The sequence below is a fragment of the Nomascus leucogenys genome, chromosome 10 (assembly GCF_006542625.1).
Source record: "Nomascus leucogenys isolate Asia chromosome 10, Asia_NLE_v1, whole genome shotgun sequence".
Classification (NCBI taxonomy): Eukaryota; Metazoa; Chordata; class Mammalia; order Primates; family Hylobatidae; genus Nomascus; species Nomascus leucogenys.
This window is the reverse complement of record NC_044390.1, coordinates 56,876,640-56,891,701: the sequence shown is the minus strand read 5'-3', so window position 1 is coordinate 56,891,701 and position 15,062 is coordinate 56,876,640. Positions and strand designations below refer to the sequence as shown.

The 15,062-nt window shown below is 58.0% G+C and overlaps 1 protein-coding gene across 3 annotated transcripts in view; it reads right to left on the bottom strand.

The window, feature by feature from the left end:
* Positions 1 to 13,839, bottom strand: part of ADGRL1 (adhesion G protein-coupled receptor L1) — a 59,134-nt gene extending 45,295 nt beyond the window's left edge. For all 3 annotated transcript variants that reach the window (XM_030820612.1, XM_030820614.1, XM_030820615.1), the window contains exon 1: positions 13,002 to 13,839. The gene's annotated coding sequence lies outside the window, so the exon portion shown is untranslated. The remainder of the gene's footprint in view (positions 1 to 13,001) is intronic.
* Between the last annotated feature and the right edge of the window lie 1,223 nt (positions 13,840 to 15,062).

Sequence of the window (15,062 nt, the reverse complement as noted above, 5' to 3'; positions counted from 1 at the left end):
AAAAAAAAAAAATGTCAGGCTGGCCACAGTGCACAGTGGCTCACACCTACAACCCCAGCACTTTGTGAGGCCAAGGTGGGAGGATCACTTGAGCCTTGGAGTTTGAGACCAGCCTGAACAACATAATGAGACCCCATCTCTACAAAAAACACAAATATTAGCCGAGCATGGTGGCATGTGCCTATAGTCCCAGCTACTGGGAAGGCTGAGGTGGGAGGGTTGCTTGAGCCCAGGAGGTTGAGGCTGCAGTGAGCTCTGAATGCACCATTGCACTCTAGCCTGGGCAAGAGAGTGGGACCCCATGTCAAAAATACAAAAGATATGTTGAAGTCCCAACTCCTGATAACTCAAATGTGACTGTGTTGGGAACATCTGGAGTCCTTGCAGAGATAATCAAGTTAAAATGAGGTCATTAGTGTGGGTCCTAATACAACAACTTATACAAAAGAGAAACCTGGACACAGACATGCACAGAAGACCATGTGACCATGAAGGCAGAGATCAGAGTGATGCTTCTAGAAGCCAGGAAGATTGCCAGTTAATGACCAAAAGAAGCCAGGAGACAGGACTGCAACGGATTCTCCCTGAAGGCTCCCAGGAGGAACCAACCCTGACGACACCTTGATCTTGCACTTCCAACCTCCAGAGCTGGGAGGCGACACAATTCTGCTGTTGGCTGCAGTGGCTCACGCCTGTAATCCCAGCACCTTGGGAGGCCAAGGCAGGAGAATTGCTTGAGCCCAAGAGTTTGAGTGCCCACCATGCCTGGGCAATAGAGTGAGACCCCAGCTCTATAAACAAATATAAAAAAGTAGCTGGGCATGATGGGATGCACCTGTAGTCCCAGCTGCTCGGGAGGCTGAAGCGGGAGGATCACTTGAGCCTGGGAGGTTGAGGCTGCAGTGACCTGTGACCACACCACTACACTTCAGCCTGGGCAATAGAGCAAGACCCCATCTCTGAAACATAAACAAAAAAACCAATAAAGTCTCTGTTGCTAAAGCTGTCTCATCTGTGGTAATTTGTTGTGGGAGCCTAGGAAATTCATATAGGGAGTCAGGACAGAGAGTGAGGAGGGAGGCAGAAATGGGGGCAAGGGCCTGAGCCGCAGAACTTTAAAGAAACCATTTACAGGAAACAGCAAATGACAGGGTGGGGGTCTAGCTGGGCTCTCCAGCAAGGAACCACCTGAGATGCCTGGGACAGTGGCAGACACCTCCATGTCCCAGCCCGAGCAGCTTCCACGTGTAGCTCATGTGATCCTAATAACCATTTAGGAAGGAGAGATGCTTGTACCCACATTTTACAGAGGAGGAAAGTGAGGTCCTGTCATTGAAGAGATATACCCAGGGACACTCAACTGGTAAGGGGGCTTGAATCCAGGGAGGGCTGGCTCCCCAGGTTGGGCTTGGTGAGCTGTGGGGGGATCCCGGGGGGCCAGAGGAGCCCCCGCCCCCAGGCCCACACTGTATTCGAGTGATTATGCATCCTCAGAGCTGGTCACGCCTGGACGTTCTACACCTGGGAGGCCAGGTGAGCCCACACCTGTGTCTGTCCCCACCTTGCACCTCAGTAGTCTCCAGTCACCTTATTTGTCTTTCTTTTTCCTTTCCTTCTTTCTTCTCTCTTTTTTTTTTTTCCTTTGAGACAACAGGGTCTTGCTCTGTTGCCCAGGCTGGAGTGCAGTGGTGCACTCTCAGCTCACTGCAGCCTCGTCCTCCCAGGCTCAAGTGATCCTCCCAGCTCAGCCTCCCAAGTAGATGAGACTACAGGCACACAAAACCACGCCCGGCTAATTTTTCTGTTTTTTTGTAGAGATGAGGTTTCACCATGTTGCCCAGGCTGGTCTTGAATTCCTGGGCTCAAGCGATCCTCCCGCCTCAGCCTCCCAAAGAGCTGGGATTACAGGTGTACCCAGGAATCCATTGCAACCAGCCATAGGTGACCCTATTCCACCCATGGGAAACGGGGGGCTGCACACCTGCCTGTATGTTCACATCTAAGTCCTACATCTGTCTCAAGTCAAGGGTCGGTGCGGCAGGGTGGGTCACTGAGGCCCAGACTCTGTCCTCGGGTGCCCTGGGATGGGGATGGGGAGAGCGACAGGAGGAGAAGCGGCTGCTGGAGGAGAGGGGGCGCCTCTAGCCTGCCCTAGCCTGCAGTTGCCATGGGAACCTTCTGCGCGCTCGAGTGGGTGGGAGTCTGAGTGCCTTGGGTGGGGGGTGGGGGGGAACCAAGGTGGGGATCTGGGATCTGGGCCCCCCTCATGGTCTCCTCCCTTCCCAGCAGCAGCCGGCCCCTCCACACACAGCCCTCTGGCTGCATCTCCTGCCTCCTGCCCACTCCCCAAACCCAGCCGCCCATGAGCACGCCTCCTCCAGGAAGCCCTCTGGCATCCGGCAGGTCCATAAGGAAGCTGCAGGCCCCGGGGTGACTATGAAGGACCAGCTGAGAATCGAAGCTCCTGGATTTCAATCAGCTGTGTAGCTTCAGAGCAAGCACTTGGCCTCTCTGAACCTATTTCCCCATTGCTGCTCAGGAACTAACAGACCTACCTCGCAGAGACAGAGCACGTGCCCAGAGAGGGCCCGGGTACATGGTCCTCAGGCAGGGCAGGGTTCTCGCGGCATCTCCAGTCCCTGCCCCATCCTCCAGCTCAGCGGATGGCAGCCCAGTCCCTCCAGGTGCTCAGGCACCGGACAGTCATCCTGGATCCCTCTCCCCTCACATCACATCCAGCCCCGTCAGGTCCTGTGGCTACTCCTTCAGAGTCTGCTCACCTCTCGCCACTCCTCAGCTTCTCTGGTCCAGCCGCATCATCTCCCGGCTGGACCCCACTTCCCCGCCTCACTGTCTACACCTCGTCTCCCCAGCTATCTGCCACCCCTGTCCCATCCAATCTCTTCCCCGAGTCGAGAACAATCTGCAAAATGAAACGGTCTACAGTATGTTTCCCCCATGGCCACCAGAGGGCGCTTGTGGGCACGTAAGTCAGCCGCTTCCCTCCTCTGCTCAGAACCCTCCGTGGCTCCCACCTCACTCGACCAAAAGCCAAAGTCTATATCATACAAAGGCTCTGCACTGGGCCGGATGTGGCGGCGCACACCTGTAATCCCAGCACTTCCAGAGGCTGAAGCGGGCTGATTGCTTGGGCTCAGAAGTTCCAGACCAGCCTGAGCAACATAGTGAAACCCTGTCTCTACCAAAAATACAAAAAGTTAGCCGGGCATGGTGGCACACGCCTGTGGTCCCAGCTCCTCGGGAGGCTTAGGTGGGAGGATCTCTTGAGCCCGGGTGGTGGAGGTTGCAGTGAGCTGAGATTATGCCACTGCACTCTAGCCTGGGCAACAGAGCAAGACCCCATCTCAAAAACAAAAAACAAACAGGCCCTGTACAATGTGAAACATCAGGCACTGTTCTGCCTCAGAGCTTCTTCACGGGCTGTTTCTCTCTTCCCCAGATCCCCTCACAGCTCCTCCTGCATCTTCCTTTTGGTCTTTCCTCAAACATCACTAGCTCTGCAAGGTCCTGCTGAACCCCGCACTCCTACACCTTGTCCTGGCTTGATTTCTCCATACCTATCACCAGCACGCCATGCATTTTATTTGCTTATGAACTCTCTGCTACTAGGTGGGGTTTGCATACTACACTCAGCACAGTGCCTGGCACAAGCAGGAAGCTGAAATATAATTGTTCAATGAAGAACCTTTTAAAGGTCACCCTGGAGCTGGGCACAGTGGCTCATGCCTATAATCCTAGCACTTTGAGAGACCAATGCAGAATTGCTTGTGGCCAGGAGTTTGAGACCAGCCTGGGCAACACAGTGAGATCCTGTCTCTACAAAAATTTAAAAATTAGCCGGGCATGGTGGCACACACCTGTGGTCCTGGCTACTCGGGAGGCTGAGGCGGCAGGGTCATTCAAGCCCAAAAAGTCAAGGCTGCAGTGAGCTATGATCATGCCACTGCACTCCAGCCTGGGTGACAAAACAAGACTCCGTCTCTAAAATAACATAACATAACATAAAGGTCACCCCAGCCACCAAGCAGCACTGGACTGCAGAGGGGTAGGGGTCGTTCAAAAAATTCCCTGCCCACCCCCCCCCCCCGGACACCTTCTCCCTGGTCTCCCCATCTATCTGCCACCCCTGTCCCATCCAATCTCTACCCTGAGGCCAGAACGATCTTTGCAAAATGGAAATCCAATTACACCCCTCCCTGCCTACAACACTCCATGGCTCCCTATTGCCTGTGATGCTCTAACATGGCATCTCAGGCCCTGCTGTCCTGCCACATTCCCATCACTTCTACTCAGCGTCTGTCTCTCTCTCACACAGTTCCTTATTCTGCTCTCCCTCCAAAGGGCTCTGCCCAGAGGACAGCATTTGTATCTCTCATATCCACTCTCACAGCACACAGGGCCTCTGTGTTTTGCTCCCCTAACTGGACTTGGGCTCAGCTGTTAAATGTCTGTCTTCCCCACCATCGAGGGACTCTGAGGGGAAAGTACCACTGTGGGTTGGGCTGGCTCTTGTTGCGTACCCAGCCCTGGGCAAGGAGTGGATGCTTGTTCATTTGTTTAATGAATGAAGATGAAATAGACCCAAAAAGCAGATCATCTATTCAGTGGATGTTTACCGAGTTCCCAACTGGTCACCAGTGCAATGGAGGAAGGTGTGCTTGAGAGGGGGTATACGTGTAGGTGCAACTGTAGACAGGGTGGCCAGGAAATGCCTCCCCTAAAAAGTGGCATTTCAGCAGAGGTCTTGAGGAGGTGAGCCATCTAGGTACCTGTGGAAAGAGTATTCTGGGCAGAGGGAACAGCACGTGCAAAGGTCCTGGGGTAGGAATGTGCTGAGATGTGGCTGCGGCGCTGCAAGCAAGGGGAAGAGTAGAAGGAGGTGACGGCGGCCGGGGAGGGGGGTCACAGAGGCCATGCAGGGCCTTGTGGACCTCAGGGAGGACTTTGGCTTTCTAAAGAGGTGGAAGCCATCAGGAATCCTGAACAAAGGAGGGATGGGATCTGGCTTGGGTGTTCACAGGTGTCCTCTGGCCGCAAAGGTGGAGATCAGACTGTGTGCGGGGAGGGTTGCTGGGAGTGGAGGGTACTCCCTACCCGACCTGTCCCTTGCCTTTTGTCTACAGGGCTGTCAAAACCAGAAATCTGAAGCTTCCACCAAGTGCTGGCTGCTTCTGGCCCCCACCTTGCTGGTTTCCTCCTGGCCTCCCTTCCTGCCAGCTACGGCTCTCTCCCATGTAGCAGCTAGAGGGAGCTCATGCTAAACATTCTCACCCTGCCATCTGGATCCTGACGCAAACCCCCTACCTCTACCCCCACCCCTGCCACAGGCCCTGGCAGCCCCAACGGACTCACGGTCACAAGGCCAGCCAGCAGCCTCCAGCCTCTTTCCATATGCAGTTGTGAAACATCTCTCCTTCCTCCCCTTTGAGCCACCACCTTCTGTCTGACCTCAGGGCAGCCCCTCTCTCTCACAGATGCTCCTTCCCCTCCACCATACCCCTCCTCCCCCTCCAGGTTGCAGCTGGGAAGCCCCCTCCTCCGGGAAGCCTTCCCTGACTTGCACCTCTGCTGTGCTCACCATCAGGGCAGGTCCACACCACAGTGGCCTGTGGTCTGTTTCCACTCCAAAGTGTTCACTGTCCAGTCCCAAGCTTTGCACTCTGAGCTCAGCAGAGCAGAGCTGAAAAGAGTTCTAGAAGCTAGGACCCGAGCAGAGGGCACAGAGGCGGGATCCCCCTGCCCCATCAGATGCTGGCAGTTAAGGGGCAGGGTGGGGACTGCAGAGACCAGGAGACGGAGGCATGGTGCCTAGTAGGGTAGGAGAGAAGAGGCCCCGGGCATAGCGCCCTTAAGTTGCGGGTTCAAATCCCGGCTGTGCGCCGTCATGTCAGCACGACAGGACACCCACGTCACTCCTCTCAATTCTGTCTCTCCACGGGGGAGCTGGGGAACGAGAGCCTCCCAGGGTGGCTGTGGGGGTTAGAAATAATTTTCGGCAATTCCACACATCTTTTTTGGAGCATCTTCTATGTGCCAGACACTGAGGGGCTGGGTACAAAAAAGTCGATTCTATAGCGTACCAGTGTTGTGAAAGAAGATAAAGCCAGGAAAAGTGGCTATGAGTGTGTGTGGGTTTGGGAGTGTTTTTTTTTTTTTTAAAATCGTATTTTTAAAGACAGGGTCTGGCTCTGTTGCCCAGGGTGGAGTGCGCTGGCGGGATCATAGCTCACCACAGCCTCTGAGCTCAAGGGATCCTCCTGCCTTGGCCTCCCAAGTAGCTGGGACCAAAGGGCGTGTGCCACCGTGCCCGGCTAATTCTTAATTTTTTTGTAGAAATGGGGGCCTCATTATGTTTCCCAGGCTGGTCTCGAACTCAAGCAATCCTCCCGCCTCATCCTCCCAAAGTGCTGGGATTACAGGCATGAGCTACTGTGCCCGGCTATTGCAATTTTATTTTATTTTATTTAATTTATTTATTTATTTGAGACAGAGTCTTGCTCTGTCATCCAGGCTGGAGTGCAATGGCGTGATCTTCGCTCGCTGCAACCTCCGCCTCCCGGGTTCAAGCGATTCTCCTGACTCAGCCTCCTGATTAGCTGGGACTACAGGCACCCACCACCACGCCCAGTTAATTTTTGTATTTTTAGTAGAGACAGGGTTTCACCATGTTGGTCAGGCTGGTCTCGAACTCCTGACCTCAGGTGATCCGCCCACCTCGGCCTTCCAAAGTGCTGGGATTACAGGCATGAGCCACTGTGCCTGGCTGTTGCAATTTTCAACAGGATGATCAGGAAAGGTCATCTCCCCTGGGGAAGATGACATTTTAGCAAACCCCTGTGAATTTGAGGGAGGAGCACGCAGGTGTTCAGTTCAGGAGAGTTAGAAGAGCGTCCTAGGCAGGGTCACAGCCCGTGCAAAGGCCCTGGGGCTGGACCGTGCCTGTATGTTTGAATAACGGTGGCAGCTGCATCGAGGAAGCGGGTTGTGAGCTGTTGAGGAGAGTGGGAGGAGGTGAGAGCGGGGAGGTGCCGGGAACAGACTGTGCGGGACTCGCCTTGTACAACTGCTCCCCAAATGGGGCCGCCCCTCTGCCCAGCCTTCACTCCCAGAAGCCACTGGGGGGCGTTCTGGGGCAGGGTCGGCCAACCATGGTCAGGCCCCTGCCTGCCTTTGTACAGCTGGTGAGCTAAGAATGGTGTTTACATTTTTAAAGGACTGAAGAGAAGAAGAGAAAAGAGAACAGGCCACAGAACCCGTCTGCGGCCCGCAAAGCTTGCAGGATTTACCATCTGGCCTTCTACAGAAAAGTCAGCCAACCTCTACTCTATTTTATTTACGTATATATTTTTTTGAGACAGGGTCTTGCTGTGTTGCCCAGGCTGGAATGCAGTGGCGCGATCACAGCTCACTGCAGCCTTGACCTCCCAGCTCAAGTGATCCTCCTGCCTCAGCCTCCCGAGTAGCTGGGACCACAGGCGTGCAGCACCATGCCCAACTAATTTTTTTTTTTTTTTGAGACGGAGTCTCGTTCTGTCACCCAGGCTGGAGTGCAGTGGCGCAATCTCGGCTCACTACAAGCTCCGCCTCCCGGGTTCACGCCATTCTCCTGCCTCAGCCTCTCTGAGTAGCTGGGACTACAGGCGCCCGCCACCACGCCCGGCTAATTTTTTACATTTTTAGTAGAGACGGGGTTTCACCGTGGTCTCGATCTCCTGACCTCGTGATTCGCCCGCCTCGGCCTCCCAAAGTGCTGGGATTACAAGCATGAGCCACCGCGCCCGGCCTCCCAACTAATTTTTTAATTTTTTATTCTGTAAAGAAGGGGGTGTCACTTTGTTGCCCAGGCTGGTCTTGAACTCCTGGACTCAAGTGATCCTCCTGCCTCAGCCTCCCAAAGTGCTGGGATTACAGATGTGAGCCACCTTGCCCCACTGGCAACCTCTGCTCTACAGCCATCGCTGCCAACCCAGGACAATTCTGCCCCTGATCCCAGTATGTTTAGAAATGTCTGGAGACTTTCTGAGGTGTTACAACTGTGGGGCTGGAGGTGTCACTGACATCCATCGGAGAGAGGCTAGGGTGGCCTCTGAGCATCCTATAGTACAGAGGACAGCCTCCCACAGAGAATGACGCAGCGCCAATGTCAGGAGTAATGGAAATCGTCTGGGAAATCCTGTCTAGGAAAGCCAGCCCCGGACCCCTCACCTCCTCAAGGGACACGAAGGAGAATCCACCTGGCTTCCTGGCCTGATCATTTGTGACCTGCAGGGTATTTTTAGCCTCTGAGGGAGGGGCACTGGCTATTCTGAGTTTTTTTGTTTGTTTGCTTTTTGGCGGTGGGGGCAAGGCTATTTTTGGCCTGGGCATCTATTTATTGAATTTTTATCTTCCCCCAAATTTTGGAACAGGAGACAGGGAAGGCAGGGGCTTTTTTTTTTTTTTTTTTAAGAGTCAGGATCCTGCTTCATCGCCCAAGCTGGAGTGCACTTGTGCAATCATAGCTCACTGCAGCCTCCAACTTCTGGGCTCAAGCGATCCTCCCACCTCAGCCTCCTGAGCAGCTGAGACTACAGGTGCATATTCACGATGCCCAACTATTAAAAAAATTTTTCTAGAGATGAGTCTTGCTATGTTGCCCAGGCTGATCTCAAATTCTTGTCCTCAAGCAATCCTCCCACCTTGGCTTCCCAACGTGCTGGGTTTACAGGTGTGAGTCACCACACCTGGGTCAGGTAAGACTTCTTGAACACACACTGTGGGCCAGCGATGACTGTTGACACCTGGGATTCCCAAAGCAAAGCAAATCACAACATCCTCGTGCACTTGGATCCTCCTCACAGACACAGACAGTAAACAAACAAGCGCAGAACATCAGGAAATTACAGACTACGTGAAAAGCCGTCCACTGTACTGAACATCAGGAGGGGTGTGGGAAGCTGAGACTTTGCAGAAGGTGCCTGGGAGTAAACGTTACCGGGGAGGTGATATTTCAAGAGAGTGGGGTAGAAAAAGCCTTGCAAATATCTAGGGAATGGTCCTAGGTGGCAGAACAGCCAGTGCAAAGGCCCCGGGGTAGGATCACGCTTAGCACATTGGAGGAGCAACGAGGAGGGAGAAGGTGGCCCAGAAAGACCGTGAAGGGCCAGACCCCAGGACAGTCCAAGCCTGTGGGCTACTGCAGTCAGAATTTGGGGCTACCCTCGAAAAGGAGACACATGCCTTCTCCCCAACTCGCATGACAGGAGAGTTTTGCTTTTTTGTTTTGGGTTTTTTTTTTTTTTTTTTGAGACTGAGTCTCACTCTGTCACCCATGCTGGAGTGCAGTGGCGCAATCTCAGGTCACTGCAACCTCCGCCTCCTGGATTCAAGCGATCCTCCCGCCTCAGCCTCCCTGGTAGCTGGGACCACAGGTGCACACCACCACACCTGGCTAATTTCTGTACTTGTAGTAGAGATGGGGTTTCACCATGTTGGCCAGGCTGGTCTCGAACTCCTGACCTCAGGTGATCCACCCACCTCAGCCTCCCAAAGTGCTGGGATTACAGGTATGAGCCACCACGCCCAGCTGACAGGAGAGCTTTGATGGAAACCCCATATGTGTTGCTAGAGTGCGAGCTCCACGAGAACAGGACGTGGCCACCACCCCCCATGGTGCCCCCCGCATGGTGCTGGGTGGGGAAGGCACTTGGCAAGTGTGTGCAGATTGCATGACAAGGTGCACCCAGCCTTGCTGCAAGAAGTCCTGAGCACACAACTGCAGGTGCACAGAAGATGCAGACAGCCCCATGTGTGCACACAGACAGCTGCTCCTTCTTGTAGCCCTGCCTCCCCCAGCATGACCACCCCCTCTGCAAAACACAAACACCAGCACACAAGGGACCCTTATGAACACCGGATGAGCCTGATGGACACATGGCCACATGCACCCTTGGCTAGATCACCATCCAGGCCATACAGGCAGAGGACACCTAAACACAGATGCAGACAGACAGACATCCGGATTCTGGGGACACCGGGACCCCCTCCGTATTTCTACTTGGCCTCCCACCTTACTCTAGGACCCGTCTCTCCCCTTCCACCAGAGTGCCCAATAGCAACCACTTTGCTCCAACCCAGCCTGGGAGGAGCCGTCTGTCTTGCCACGGCACCTCCAGGGTCACTGGGGTCAGGGTTTCAGACCCAGGGAACCCCTGCCTCGGGAGCCCCTCCCCCTGCCTCCCCACGGAGGGGCTGGAGGAGGGGAAGTGTCTGGCATCTGGAAATCAGATCCGTGAGAGGAACCCACACAGAAACCAGAGCCTTGTGTGTCCTTGGCCACATGTCTCGCCGGGGAGGAAGAAGGGGGTGGAGGGCAAAGACGATGCTCCGGCGGGGATGGCACTGCTCCCACTCCTCCCGTTCCTCTTGAGGGGCATCCGCTGCCACCCACCCCACCGAGATGCCTGCGCTGGGGCTGAAGCAACACACGCTCTGCCACCAGCCTGGCAGGGCAGGGAGGACGCAGACGCCCCAAGATGCAAGCATCACACAGCCTCGCATGCAGGTGGAGACGCCACCGGCCAGGAGCCCAAACTGCTGGATGCAAACACACTCCCGTGCAGCTGAGGCGCCTGTAGGCTCCTCCCCAACGTGCCCACAGGGTCCTCCTAGGCCCCCCAGGAGAAAGCGCTCCCCTGGGCAGGCTAGGAATAGAAGCTGGGCTTCGAGTCCCCCCCTTCCACCCCCTCCTTGCAGGCTCCACAGCCCAGGTGTGCTGGTCCCCAGCTCCCCATCCTCCCCAACCCTGGGTGCCAGCTACACCCCCAAGAGCAGGCATCAGCGTGGGTGATCACGGGTACGCAAGCCTCGCAGAAGTGGGGATTGAGATGGGCGCCCCTTGGAGAGAAAGAGGGCCTGCAGGGGTGTCCCAGGGCAGGTGCCACACACACATGGGGTGGACCGAGCGAGGCCATGAGAGAGGTCACCAGCTGGGGAGGAAGATGGTGGCAAGACCAGCAGGAGGGCCGGGACACACATGTAAGCGCACACGTATGTCGCACACGTATGTGGCTCCGTGCACGGGTGCGATCGCTGCCAGCCATGGAATTAGTTCCCTTTTCCGAATTCCAGATGATTTTTCATCTCTGTAATTAATGGGCAAGTCAGTTCTGAACGGCATGGCAGGCAAATTGCTAGTTAGGAAAATCACGGATAATTTTCTCGATATGATAATGAAGGTTGTAATCCTTCTCTTATTCTCCCTGTTTTCATTCTACTTTTAAATAATAAATTTGGCATTAGTGAGAGAGGAGCAGGGAGGAAGGAGAAGTCACCTGCCCCCCAAAGCTGGGGCCTGAGAGGGGCCCACGCAGAGTCCCCTGCCCCCGGGCCGTGGGGCAGGCTGGAGAAGAGAATGAGGGGTGTGGACCCTCCGTGGGGTTGATCAATTCGGGAAGCCAGGCCCTGGAGAACAGGTGGAGGGCAGGGAGCTTTCAGGCTGTGAGCCAGGGTGAAGGAGTGGGGTCTAGGGTCAGGTTAAACTCATGCCAGCCCTTGGGGTGTTGGAGAGAGAAGCAGAAACCAATGGCCTGTCCCCAAACAGCATGGAGGTCAACGGCCCGGAATAGACATTCACCCTCAGGTGTGCCCCACTGGGTCCAACCTCCCCTAAGCAGTGACTCCCTACCAGGATAAGGGAGCCGGGCAAGCAGAGAGGGGAAGAGAGAAAGAGAGAGAGAGATAGAGAAAGACAGAGAGAGACAGAGCGAGAGAAAGAGAGCCAGCCAGCCATCTTGGCAGCCATTTTGAACCCCTCCCCCTCCTGCCCCCAGGCACACATGTTGGGATGTGGGATGTGGGAAGACAGACCCCAGCTCTGAGTCCAGTGGAAGCCAGGCGGAAAGGGGGGCCCTGCCTGGAACTGGGATACAGAAACACCCACGCAGCTGCCATGGCTGGGGCTGGATGGGGGTTGGAATAGGAGGAAAGGGTCCAGGCAGGTACAGTGAGGTGCTGGCCAGGGATGGGGCAGTGTGAGGACCCGGACTGGAAGTGTAGGGACAGGGGTGTGTGTAGCCAACGGCTGTCTTCAGATGGGGGCCGGGGGTGCACTGGAGAGATACCTGGGAGAGCATTTTCTGGACATGGCTGGAGCAAACACAGCACCCCCCCCACCCCACCACTTCAGGCCTGGACTCGGGTCCCAGGACCGTCAGATGGGAGGATGACAACCGAACCCTCGTAACTCAATCCAATGCGCACCTGGGGTGGGGGTGGGGAGCTGTCCTCAAAGCACGAATAATCCCGGTAGATCAAACCCGCCGGCCTCCCGTGCTTTAACCCGGCACCACGGAGAGAAGGTGCTGCCTGGCTGCAACCCTTCCTCCTGACAGCGGCGCCCCCCGGACTGCGGCCCGCTCGACACCCAGACGGACATCTCCCCATCCCCCGCGCCACTGCCTCCCAGAGAAAAACAACCCCCTCGCCCAGCATCCTGTGGTGCCAGCCCCCGACACGGCTCCTCTGGGGCCCGGGGCCGGCGCGCGGCGCGCACACGTACCCCCTCCGCTCACACCCAGACACCTACACAAACAGGGCGCCAAGCACCCGCGCGCACACGCACCGGGGACACGCAGGCACCGCCGCGCCGCTTCCCCACAAAGGCTGGCGCGCGCGCGGGCACACGCAGCCACGCGCGGGCACACTCGCGGTCCCCTCCCCCCCGCCAGGCACCCTGCGGCCGCCCGTCCGCACCCCCGCGCCCCGGGCGCTCCGTGGGGGCCGTCCCTCCCGGGCCCCTCGCCAGTGGGGATGAGGTGCGGGCTGCTCCCGACGCCCCTCCGGCTCAGGTGCGGTGCCCCGCGCAGCTCCAGCGTCCCCTCCCCCCTCGCGGCCAGGACAGGCCCCGGCCTCCCATCCTTCCCGCCTCCCCTCTTCCGCGCGCCCCGCACACCTGGCCCAGGTGCGGCTTCGCCCCTCGCCCTGGGCCCGCAGACACTCACCTGTCCAGCGCCGCTCTGGGGTCGGCCCAGCGTGTCTCTCCTGCGGCTCCGCGAACCCGGGCCCCCCGCCCGGCACATCTCCCGGAGCCGGGGTTGGGGGGAAGCGGGTAGGAGGTGGCGGGGCGAGGGCGGCCTCCGTGTCCCTTCCTTCCCCTGGCCCAGCACCGCCGCCACCGACCAAAAATTAGGAAAAAAAAAAAAAAAAGAAAAAAAAAAAAAGAGGCGGATTACACGGATCCAAAGGCGGCCCCCTCGCGGCGGCGGAGGCTCGGGACTGGGGGCGATCGGGTCTGCGCCCCTCCCGGGGAGGGAGGCGGTGGGGCGGGGGCGGCGTCAGAGCGCCAGGGGCTGGGGCGAGGCGGAGCGCCCCGAGGCGGCGCCGGCAGCGGCCCGCATCTCCCCCGCAACTCCGCGGCCCCGACGGAGGCGGCACGTGTGCGCCCAGGCGACTTCCCAGCCCCCTCCGACGGCGGCGGTGGACGAGGGGTTAACGGTGCAGCCGGGGCGCCCCTGCAGGCCCCCGCCGCCCGGCGGCGCGGCTCCGGGGCCCGCGCGGCCCCATCAGCCGGGGCCTCCTCGGCAGACGGCGGGGCGGGGGCACCGCAGCGCCGACAGCTCCCGCGCCGACGGCTCGGGCTCCCCGCAGTGGCCGCGGGGAGCTCGGGTTGGGGGCGGGCGGCGCGGAGCTGGCGGAGGGGGGCAGCGCGGCTGGAGGCGGGTGCCGCGGCGTCGCGCCCCCGGTGCGGCCGGAGGGGGGGCGCCGGGCCGGGCCCGTGGGCACCGCAGGACGCGCGGACCGAGCCGGCGCCGGGCACCAGCAATGACAAGCCGCCTGCTAGCCCCGCTCCCCGGCGCACCCGCTCCGGGAGGGGGGCGGCGGGCGCGCGCAAAACCCGGCCCGGAGTCGCCGCCCGGGACTGGCCGCCGCAACCCGCTTGAGCGCCCCAGGAGCCGGCCCGAAAACCCGGGCTGGACTTTCCTTCCTTTCGCCTCCTCTCGCTTCCTCCCTGGAAAAGCAGGGAGAGGGAAGGCGACGTGCTAGAGCCCCGCGTTGGAGCGGGGAGTGGGGGAAGGGAGACAGGCGTAAGGAAGACCCGGAGCGGATTTTCCAGTGAAGTAAAAGGAAAGCCGCCGAGCCCGGGGAAGGAGGGTGCAAATGGGGAGATCTGGAAGGGTTGTGCAAAACCCGAGTTGGATTAGATAAAGATGGGAGGAACGGTGTTGGAGCGGGCGGTTGCGGGGTAGATGCGACATGGCCAAATGCACCCGGGGCACGCAAATTTCGGGCCGGATTCTTTCTCGGGAGACGGAGTAATGCGTCAGGCCTAACGCAGTGGAAACAAGCAAGACCCGGCCCGGAACTCCCGGGACCTGGGTTCGCATGGTAGGGGGATTCTGGAAGGAGGATGCTTAGTGGCCGAGGCGACTTGGGCTGCCCTCATCTTCCTGGCAGCGACGTGCAAGGGGGAGGGGCAAAAGGAGGGCTGGACTCGGGTACGAAGGGATTCGGCGCGCTGGCTGCACCGGAGTGGACAGGTAAAAGCGGTTTCTGGATCCAGGGGCGCTGCGAAGGGAATGCGATGAGGCCGCTACCCTGGGAGACCAGACCTACAATAAAAGGCGAGGGAGGCACGCAAAGCCAGGACTGGAGCGCGGGACGGGATGAGACCCTCAGAAGAAGATCCTGGGCCATGGGACAGGGGCTTGGAGCTGACCGGGCAGCAGGGGCGGAGGGAAGCGTTAGGGGGAGGTTTGTATCTATAAACACCTCAAAGTCTTGCTTTTGGGGAGGGGGTGGGGGGAAAAAATTGAATTTTATGTTCTCTGAAAGAGTAAAAACCCGGCATGGATTTGCAACACCTAACAACTCCATTGCAGCTGGTGGACTCTAAGAAGTAGGGCAAGAAGCAGGCTTGGGTTCCCAGGCATCAGACCAAGTGAGGCGAGGGGCAGGTTTCGGGTTGAGGCTGCAGAGGGAGCCCCCGCACCCCCTCTCTGCGGGGGGGAAGGCTGTTGGACCCGGCTTGGCTCTCTGGAGAGCGAAAGTTATGACTGCCAAGA